This window comes from Echinops telfairi, unplaced genomic scaffold, assembly GCF_000313985.2.
Source record: "Echinops telfairi isolate 266 unplaced genomic scaffold, ASM31398v2 ScPeMD7_7468;HRSCAF=8506_0, whole genome shotgun sequence".
NCBI classification, from domain to species: domain Eukaryota; kingdom Metazoa; phylum Chordata; class Mammalia; order Afrosoricida; family Tenrecidae; genus Echinops; species Echinops telfairi.
In genome coordinates, this window is record NW_022111369.1 from 98,684,159 (window position 1) to 98,694,504 (window position 10,346).

Below are 10,346 nucleotides of genomic sequence, written 5' to 3' on the forward strand. Positions count from 1 at the left end.
GGAAGTCGAAGCGCGAAGTGGCGAGGGTTCACTGTAAATGATGTTATTTTCATCTTCCTAAAGTTTGTTCTCCCTCTCTTGCTGGACTTGAAGAAACAGAATATGGTGAATAAAATAGCTATATGGGAAAGACCTGAGGGAAACCACAAGCCAATAGCCAGCAAAGAGCAAGAAACCTCTGAATTCTACCAGTAATGAGCGATCTTGGACTTCAACATTAAATGTCATCTTAACTGCAGCCATGTGAGGCACTGAACGGAGAATCCAGACAACCTTTGACTAGACTTCACCTCATTCTGGATGTCCGTCAACTTCCGAAATGGATAAAAATGTAAACACGTAGTGCATTTGCAGTTCTTTGCACCAGGTCAGACTGTGAATCAAGCTTTCTACTTAGAGGTTCTGAAAAAATTGCATAACAGTGTGTGACCAAAAAGGCCTGATTTGTGGCAAATGGGGGACTGGTTCTGCCACCATGACAATGCGCCTGCTCACACAGCCATCTCAGTGCACCAAGTCTGGGCATAAAAACCCAACCTGTCTCTCACCTGAGCTCGCGCTCTGTGTGACTTCCTTTTCCGGAATGAAGAGGGACATGAAAGGCCGGCAATTTGATGATGTCAAAGAGGCGAAGCAAAAACGAGGGAGCTGCTCTCAGCCATCCAAACAAACGAGCTTGAAAAATGTCTCCAAGAATGGAATCTCAGATTTGACAAATGTATTAAATGTAATGAAGAGTATTTTGAAGGTGATAAGGTTGTGTTGTAAAAAAAAAAAATTAAATACACAGCTTTGGGGGGAAAAAAACCAACTTGGGGGGTGGTACCCCTTCGTATATTCACAAAGCACTTGAAAGTACGGATGGAGAATAACAGTTAAATATGACCAATGTTTGGTTCTGTATCAAACAACAAAAACATTTATATTTTTCTTTCAAATATCTGACTCACTTTTACTTTAAAGTATCTTGAAGACAAATGAGTTTTTAAAAACTGCTACACTGCTTCTTTTTCCATCACAGTATTCTCAACATAGTATAAATAAAATGCTCAAATAAATTGAAAGATGAGATTAATCTGACTTCATCTACCAGCCATAAAACTGATTTGAAAATTTTGTGTTTAACAATAACCGCTTCATTTAGCTAACATGAATAACTTCGTCATGAATAGCTATTAATAATTTAATTTTAAATAACATTTATAGATCAATGCCATATTTCTTTCTTATGGTTTTGTATACTAGTTTACTTTTAAAAAAATCTAGTCATGGATATTTTCAATCCACCACCTTAGATAATAATTAAAAAGACAAACTCATCAAATATGAGGATGACAAGAATCAGAGGGTCTATAGCATAAGCATTGGATGAGAAAACCAAAATTGAAAATATTTTGACAGACTAAAGCAATTTGTTAAATATAATATGTTAAAATTGAACAGGGATGAATGTGAAGTTATTATTGAGGTCTTCCAATAAACAACTACACAAATACCACATAAGGGATGTCGAGCAGCACCGAGGTATATAAAAGAGTTCTTTAGCAATGGACTAAGTAAATTCCTAGGATGAGACAGAAATGACATGCTTCTCAAGGAGCTAATGTGACTCTGTGCTGTGCTAATAAAACTACTGTATACCTCAAACAAATGAGAGGCAACATTTTTTGCTGTGCACCATACAGTAGTTTATTCACTAGATTCTAAGCACCACAATTTAAGGCGTCAGAATATTCTCAGAGGACATTAAATGGTGGAAAGAAAAAGATCAGTGCCTTAAGAGAAAACACGAAAAGGTTGAATTATTTATCCTAGAGAAGAGGAAATTCAGGGATGATAACAATCTACTTCAAATATTTTAGTGCTGATATATAAAAGGGAGATTCTACTTATACACTGGGGCCCCCAAGACTAGGACAATGGGTAAACTATGAAGATACAAGTTGGCTTGTACTTGCATCTGTCACTAAGGAGACCCAATCACCACTTTTTTTGAAATTATAAAACTGAGAGTTTTAAAGCAATTTTACCCTCTATGTTCACAATGGAATCAGTCCTTGGAATAGATCCATTGTTTGTTCAAAGGACGATCCCTCTTGTGAGCATCTTCAGTTACGCAGGTATATGACAAAATGTATCAATCGATCCTAAGGTAAGCCGGATCAGTTGAAACATTTCAGATGGAATGGTTCAGTGATTGGATTAGAATAAAAAATGTATTGATCTTTGGGTTCCAGTGTTCTTTCTCAATGATATGCTCACCAGAGAGCTGGAAATTGGGACAAGGATCAAGTTAGGAATTGTCATGTCCACCTATTAACAAGGAATTAGACTCATCACCTGGTACCCTGCACAGCCATTCAATTTCCCCCCCAGCTTCTAATGAGTGCCAGGCAGTGTTCGAACTGTACAGCATACCGTCTGGAGGAAAATGTTCTTCCCTTCAGCAGAATGATTCAGGCAACTTCAAATCTTGAGTCATCTCTCAGCTTCTCAATAAGATGTGACCAGATATTGTTCTTGACCACCACACTCCGCTTACACCACACTCTAATCTCATCTACTCTCAAACACCGCACTCACTGCTATCCAGTGAATTTTGACTCATAGAGACCCTATAGGACAGGGTAGTACTGCCCTTCTTGACTTCTGAGACTGCAACTCTTTAAGAAAGTCTCATCTCACCATAGAGAAGTCCATGGTTTTAAACTGCTGGCCTTGTGGCTAGCATCCCAACACAGAGGCTCTGTACCATGAGGGCCACTATTCTCAATATGACATCCATTATTCTGTTGGGTTTTTTGTTTGTTTGTTTGATTTCTTCTACTTTCTTTTCACAGGACTTGCTACCCTCTAATACAGGTTGCAACTAACTCTTTAAGCTTATATTCTCCAAATCTTTGTCTCTTTTGCTTATTGATAATTCCATAGCATACATAACACTTAATAGGTATTGGTGTACAATTGAATTAAAAGGGCGAGCACTTCCTGAGAAGTGCCTTACTCGTTGCTGGCTCTTCTTTTAGGAAGAGGCAGATAGGGGCGGAGAAAGACCCTTGACAATCTTGTAGTCAATTTCAGGTCCATTCTGGCATTAAGATATATTTTTCTTGGAAAAAAGTTTCTCCCCCAATTACAAATCACACTGCTCAAGAGAGAATAATATTTCTTAACCCCTATGAGTAGATCCTTAGAACTTGAGCCGATTGGCGTAAGTAACAAAGAAACAAAGTATTATGCGGTCAAGATTCATGAAACTGATTTAGATGGAGGCAACAGCTGGACAGAATTATAATTCAGTTCCCCTTTCAATCTATTACGCCCCCCCAAATCCCTCAATGGTGATAGTAAAAGTTCTCAGGGTGCTTTTTTGTTTTTGGTTTTTGCAATGGTCAAAGTTGTTAGAAGAGAGATTTGGTCCACTCAGAAATATTTCCCTGAGAAAAAAATCATATGGGACATAGTATATGATGTATTGACTAATATTCAAGGATCCTAACTCTGCAGGGTGGATGTATAGTGTTCACGAAGGTGACCCAGCGGAGACGAAGAAAGAGACCCAAAGAAACCTAGATAAATCGTGACAGCCACACTACTCTGAGAATTCCCCAAACCCTCATGTTAAAGACAAGAAAGAATCTATGAGATACTGAATCTTTTCTCATTATAGTTTAGGTTAATTCATTTTAAAAAAAAAAATGATGCTACGCTAACAAGCTCAGCTAAGCCGTAGAGCCCCAGTCAGGTAGCAACCTGGCTACTTAGTCCAGAAGTCTCCAGAAAGTATAATAATGCTCTCACCACCTGCTGCAACACATTACATTGGTGAAAACATTGAAAGGTCATGTGGACCATGAACTGAATCATAACTCAGTCATCGAAACGGGAAGTAAATGCAAAACTGTGGTAACCAAGCAGAGCCACTCTTTTCTTTCCGGTCTCTATCCCTCCACGGAGGAGCCCTGGGGGTGGGGGTGGGGGGGCAGGAGTCGGGTTAGCAGTCAGAAAACACCAGCCTCTGCCTGAGAGAGATGAGACTTTCCGCTTCCATTGAGAATGATCGTCTCCAAAACCCACTGGGTGGTTCTACCCCGTCCCACGAGATCGCCAAATCAGAATTGCTTTGACGACAGTCAACATCCATCCACCACTTAAACTTGCCTGATTTAGTGATAAAAATGGTTAAGATAATTATAAAGTATTACTTTTTCATGCCTTGCACTGTCCGATGTCTCCTTTTACCCCCTGGTCTGTTGTTCATCCCCCTGCGAAGAGGTTATAGGTAGGTCATTGTGATTGGCTCCCCCTAGGTAGGGAGGGGGAGGGAAGAGAAAAATGTGGAGCTGATAGTAAAGACTCAAGTAGAAAGAAAATGATTTGAAAACGATAATGGCAACATTTGTACAAATGTGCTTGACACAATGGATGGATGGATAGATTGTGATAAGAGTTGTACGAGCCCCCAATAAAAAGATTTATTTAAAAAAAGAATGTTATAAAATTGATTGTGATGATGATTGTACAACTCTTTGATGTGACTGACTGTTGAATTGTATGATACATGAACTGTAAGCCAATAAAACTGCTAGGAGTGAACATTTTTTTTAAATGATGAAGATTATTCCCCAAGGGAGTCTGAAGGCCATACTCTCATAGTAAGTATATTATGAAACTTCGAGATGAGGAAACCCACAAACTTATCTGGTTTTGTTTTGGATAGAGATATTTAATTTGCTATTTTACCTAGTCCTATGAATTCCTAGGGGCACTGAGGTTAAAGTATTCAACTGCTAATTGGAACTTTCTGGATGTTCTAGAGGAGAGAGTTTTGATAATAATTCTGCTTCTGTAAATATTGACAGCTTTGGAAATTCCGTGGGGCAGCTGTACTTTCTCCTACAGGATTGCTATGAGGTAACAGTGGGTTTCATATGTAGTTTACCCATGGGAAGGGGAAACCTTTTGGGCTGGATTTACAATGAAGGAGAAAATTGAACATGATCTTGTAGAGAGGAACTCTAAGTCAGTTTATTGGCTGTTGATTTTACACGTGAACATGCAGGAGAAATGGATGCGCTATATGCTTGTACTTGCAAAAGGAGATTCTGCTGATTGAGAGGAACTGCAGGTAGAGAAGTTCTAAAAACTTTGGAGATCTACCAACTTAATGCTACCTTTTTTAGGCAGCAGTCTCTGTCATTGATGATTTTACCAACTGAAACCTCAGAAAGACAACCTTCACCCTGAGGTAGCCTTTGGGTTTGGGGACGTGTTATCCCTGTGTACTAACGATTACATTCCTTTTGGAAAGCATCTGTTAACTTGCTATGGGGTTCTTGTCCTAAAGTAACATCTTATCCACTAACAGGAATTGCATTGTGCTCCACTTCCAAAATATATATTGAAGTCCTGGCCATGTCCCTGTGGATATGATCCTCTTTGGAAGTAGAGTTATTATTTTCAGTAACTAACCGTGTCATTGTGAATCAGAACCAACTCCACAGGATCCGACACCAACAACAATGATGGCCCACTAAGAAGAGTAGGTCCTAAACCTAATCACCTCTGGGGAATAAAAAGAGCAGACTGAACACAAGCACATACAGGAGGAACAGATGTATGTGAAGATCTGTCTGCAAGCTAAGAAATGCCCAGGATTGCCACCGGACATCAGGAACTAGACGAGAGGCTAACAGAAAGAAGTGACGTATCGCAGACTCTCATTTGAATTTTTAGTTTCCAGACTGTGAGAAAACTAATTGATTAAACCTATAAACTTTGCGGGGAAGGGGGTTGTATGTGTTTTGTCTTGTTGGGCCTTGTTTACATCAGCATTTGATAACCAAAAACACTCAGAGAAGTCTAGAACATTCTCAGTCGCTCACTTTAGAGTGACTCAACTTGAAGTTAATAACGAACAAGGCGTGAGAGGTCCAACAAGCCATGCTTGTCAAATTGAAAAGGTGTATTCAAGAAAACAACCGGCTTGGCCCTAGCCATCATTTGACTCGACATGACAAAGTGGCAGCTATTCCTGTAGGGAAAACATTCTATCTCATGAAACTGCTAGCTCCATGGGGCCGCCAGTCAATAGAGGCGGTTCTAAATTCCTGGACCTGGTAAACTGAACAGCCAGCTAAACAGAAACCCAGTGGTGTCCACTGGTTACTGCAGCTGTTCAACCTCAGCACCACCTACGCAGAAATGAAAGTGAGCATTGTTTACCAGCTCAGGGTTGAAACTCAAGGTCATTCTCACACATTTCACTGATACCAAGCCTTGAGATGCTTGTCATCGTTAGCTTAGTTGTTTGATACGTCACTTGGAAAACTACAGATACGCATATTAAAGATGCTTGAATTAGGGGCCACATACTATAGGGGAACATAATAGCTACTGATAAAAAAGTGGGTCACTCATGTAAATGCCCATGTAATATCAGGTATATGATGATACCAGCAGCATCAATTACATGGGTGCTGTCTGACTCCATCATCGTACTGGTCATGACCAGGGAACGAGGGAAAGAAACAAGTCTCCACGTGTCTGATGGAGAGGCTGGAACTCGATGACAGATGTTGGAATCCTGCTAGAAGTTCATTGGATTGCCTAGCACAGAGCAGGGTGTCGGCTCCACCCATTGCATCAGGGTTTGACCCTTTCTCAGCACTGTGGATGATGCCTGGCCACTTTTGCCGTGGTTCCCAGTTATTATGTTACCCTGCCAGTCCTATTACACCACTCTAGACACACACTTGGAGTAAGTGGTGTACAGTTTTCAGATAACTACATCATTTGCCATCTGGCAATGACCTCTATCTGCAAAAGACATTCAATAATAGACTGATGGTCAAAATAGCTAAGGTTCCCTACTGTCCAAAGGCATCTAGTGTCGTGGATGACTGGGATGACTGCCTTGAAATTGGACTCGGAAACTACTTCTCGCCCTACCTAGTTCCATTTTCACTGTCCACACACACAAGTCAGACAATTTGGTCACCGAATGCAGCTGTCTACAGGTCAGAAGCAGCTCCTCTTACCACTTTCTGGGTTAAGGTCAGGAAGCAAAGGTGGGAATGGCACTCCTATTTGGAAACTTCAGCTTTCCGAGGTAAGATGTTTCTTTCTCTCCTTTCAGTAGCAACCCCATCGAGTCAGTTCGAACCCATACCCACCCGTACCAACACCAAGCCACCCCACCATGACCTCCTTGACAGACCCTCAAGGTGGTAGTTTCCCATCAGGGAACTTAGATTTAATCCTAATTCTGTGGGGTCCACCTAGATTCCCCTTTTGGATTGACACGGCATGAAATCACCGACAAATAATGACACTTTGTTTAGTCTGCTCACTGAGTCCTCCTGTGGGGGCCCTTGTAAGATGGGATGGGGTAAGCAAGAGGTCTCCATATGCTTCATCAAAATGTCCTTATCCTTTTTTGTGCCTTATTCTCCCAAACAAAAAGACATCTCAGGGTAAATAGAACATACATGGAAGAAAGTTGAGTGACAGCTGAATCGGGAAACACTGCGGTAGCTGTAACTAATGATTTCTTGGCAGCAGCAGGAGAAGAGGCCCAGAGACCATCCAGTGAGACTCTGGAAGGTTCTCTTGGTTTCTTGGGGCTGCCAGAGGAAAATGCTAAAATGCAGTCATCCTTAAACAAGAACAGGACTCTAGGTGTCACAAATGGTTAAAGGCTTGACTTTGCTCCAAGGATTTGAACTCTGCAGCATGACCGCTCCCGCTGACCTCCCCCCTCCCAGCCCTGTGCTCGCAATGGGGAAAGCCATGACAGTCTGATAATATAAAGATGCCCAGCCTTGGACACCCTTTAGGGCATTCCTACTCCGTCCTCTGGGGCTGCTCTAAGTCCGAATCAACTTGATGGCAGTGGGTTTGGTTTTGTTCAAGAACAGGAATTTATTGTTTCACAACACTGAAGACTGCAAGTTCAATTCAAGATATTGGTCAGGCTGATGCCTTATGAGGGCTCTGATAGAGGAGCATCTTAGGAGGGAGGACAGTTGATCCCTGGCTTCCACATTCAAACACATAGTCTAGAAGGCAAGCATGGTACCCTTGGAAAGAACACACTATTTACAAATGTACTTCTCTCCCACCAAAACAGACCTTCATCCATCAGTGCTCACAGGAGATATTACCTTTCTCCTAGCTTCTCCTGACTTAATCCTTGGCATCCCTTGGCAGGTAGATGCTTCTTAATTTTTTTTTTAATGCTTAAATGTGTTTTACTTATCCATTTGTTAAAAACCACTTTATTGGGAGTTAATACCGATATCATCTCGTTCCATAGTTCAATCACAGCAAGCAGTAGAGGCGTCTCTCTGTGGTGTCTTTTGCTGCGTCTGTGTCTTTTCTCCTCTTCTGTAAGAGGCCACTCAGATGGGATCAGGATCCACCTCTAGGAGTGCATGTTAATGAACATCTTCAAAGACTGTATTTCCAATTCAGGCCATCTTCATAGGTGCAAAGGGTAGGGCTTCAACATGTCCTTTAGAGGACACAATTCAATCCATGATACAGGGACATGAAGGGGTGGGCAGTAATGATCATTTCTCTTGAAAAGCCACTTCAAAACAGTAACAAGAAATGGGCCAGTTCCAGGGTCTCTTAGTCCCAGCACTCGGCTACATCACCAGTCGTGTTCTCTTGTTATGACAGTGGGACGGCACTCTCTGGGATACCACCCAGTTGTCAGTGTGAAGAAACAGGACAGACAGAGCAGCTGTTCTCAGGCACCACTCATCCTCAACCCACCTCTGGAACAAAAGCACTAAATTGGTCAAGCTGAAATGGGAACTTGAAGACCTATTCGCTGACAAGTGGGTCAAGTTATGGGAGGCCATGTGACCTGTGTGTCATGGTGGATGAGGGTCTCTTTTGTAAAATGTATGTTCTTTCCAAGGGTACCATATTCCATCTGGATTATATATATTTTTAATGTGGAAGCCAGGAGCCAAGCGTCCAGTCTGTTAGAATCATGGTAATTTGCACCTGTGCAAGATGAGTCTGTCAGCAGGGACATGTCTGATGAGGTTGCCCTGGAGTACACAGGAGGCAGGATCCTGAGATAGGTGCTCATTTCTATTAACTATACCTTTACTGGATGGGTGTTTATGTATAAAGAAGGTAAGTTCTTTTTGTAGCCATATTATGAGGCTGTGGACATAATGTATAATATAGGACTTCAGAAACAGGACGAGTCTATTTGCTGAGTCTGTGCATTCAGCAACTGTTGTCAAGTGCAAAAAGTCATTGAGACATCCTGTAATAGAGTAGAATGGCCCCATAGGTTTTACCCTCGTGGTATGGGATGCTGAGCACTGGGCTGCTAACTGAAAAGTCAGCAGTTTGAACCCACCAGTGTCTGTGAGGAAGAAAGATGATACTGTTTCCTCCTGTAAATATCACACGCTCAGAAATCCTAGGGAGTAGTTATATGCAGCCCTACAGGGTCACTATCAGCCAGAATTGACTGGATTGATTTGTCTTTAAAATCTTTATGGGAACACATTTTCTACTTCTTCCCACATGGAGCTGCCGGATCGGGTTTATACCACCGATCTTCAAAGAGCAACTGAACAACACTTTGTGGTGTGGGGTATATATGATTGTTTAATGAAAATGCTTCAAATGAATTCAAATATTGGCTGCAGACTGGACTAGGTTTCTCCTAGTTTAAATCTAGGAAGCATAAACCTCAGGATAAAAATGTATACCAAAATTTTAGGCTATAAAAGGCAAAGGTCTTAAGCATGTCACCAACAAAAGTCACCCTCTGACCCAACCCACCTTACCCGTTGACCCTGGATACCTTGAATAGTAAGGCCTCCCAGAAATGAACACATCAGCCCTTCGTATCATGCAGATGAACAAAATGGAATCCAGGGCAATGACATGATGTTCTCAAATTTTCACGGGTTGCTGTCATAATAAATTAGCAATCAAGTGTTATCTATCATGGCACTGCAGGGATTTTTAAGATCAATCAATAGATAGCTGATAGATGGATAGATACAGAGAAGAGGAAGATTTTAAGACATTGCCTCATGTGATTGGGGGGGTTGGCAATCTGAAATATGTAGGGCAGACTGGCAGCTGGCAACTCAGGAAAGAGTTCATGTTTAATTCTTGAGTCTGGAATTTGTAGGACAGACTGAAGGCTGAAAACTCAGGTAGGATTTCTGTGATAGAAGCACAGGACAGAATGCTTCCTTCTCCAGAAATCCTCAGATTTTGTTCTTTAAGTTCTTAATTAATAAACCAAAACATCAAACCCATTGCCATCTAGTCTATTCCAATTTTTGGAGACCCCACCCAAC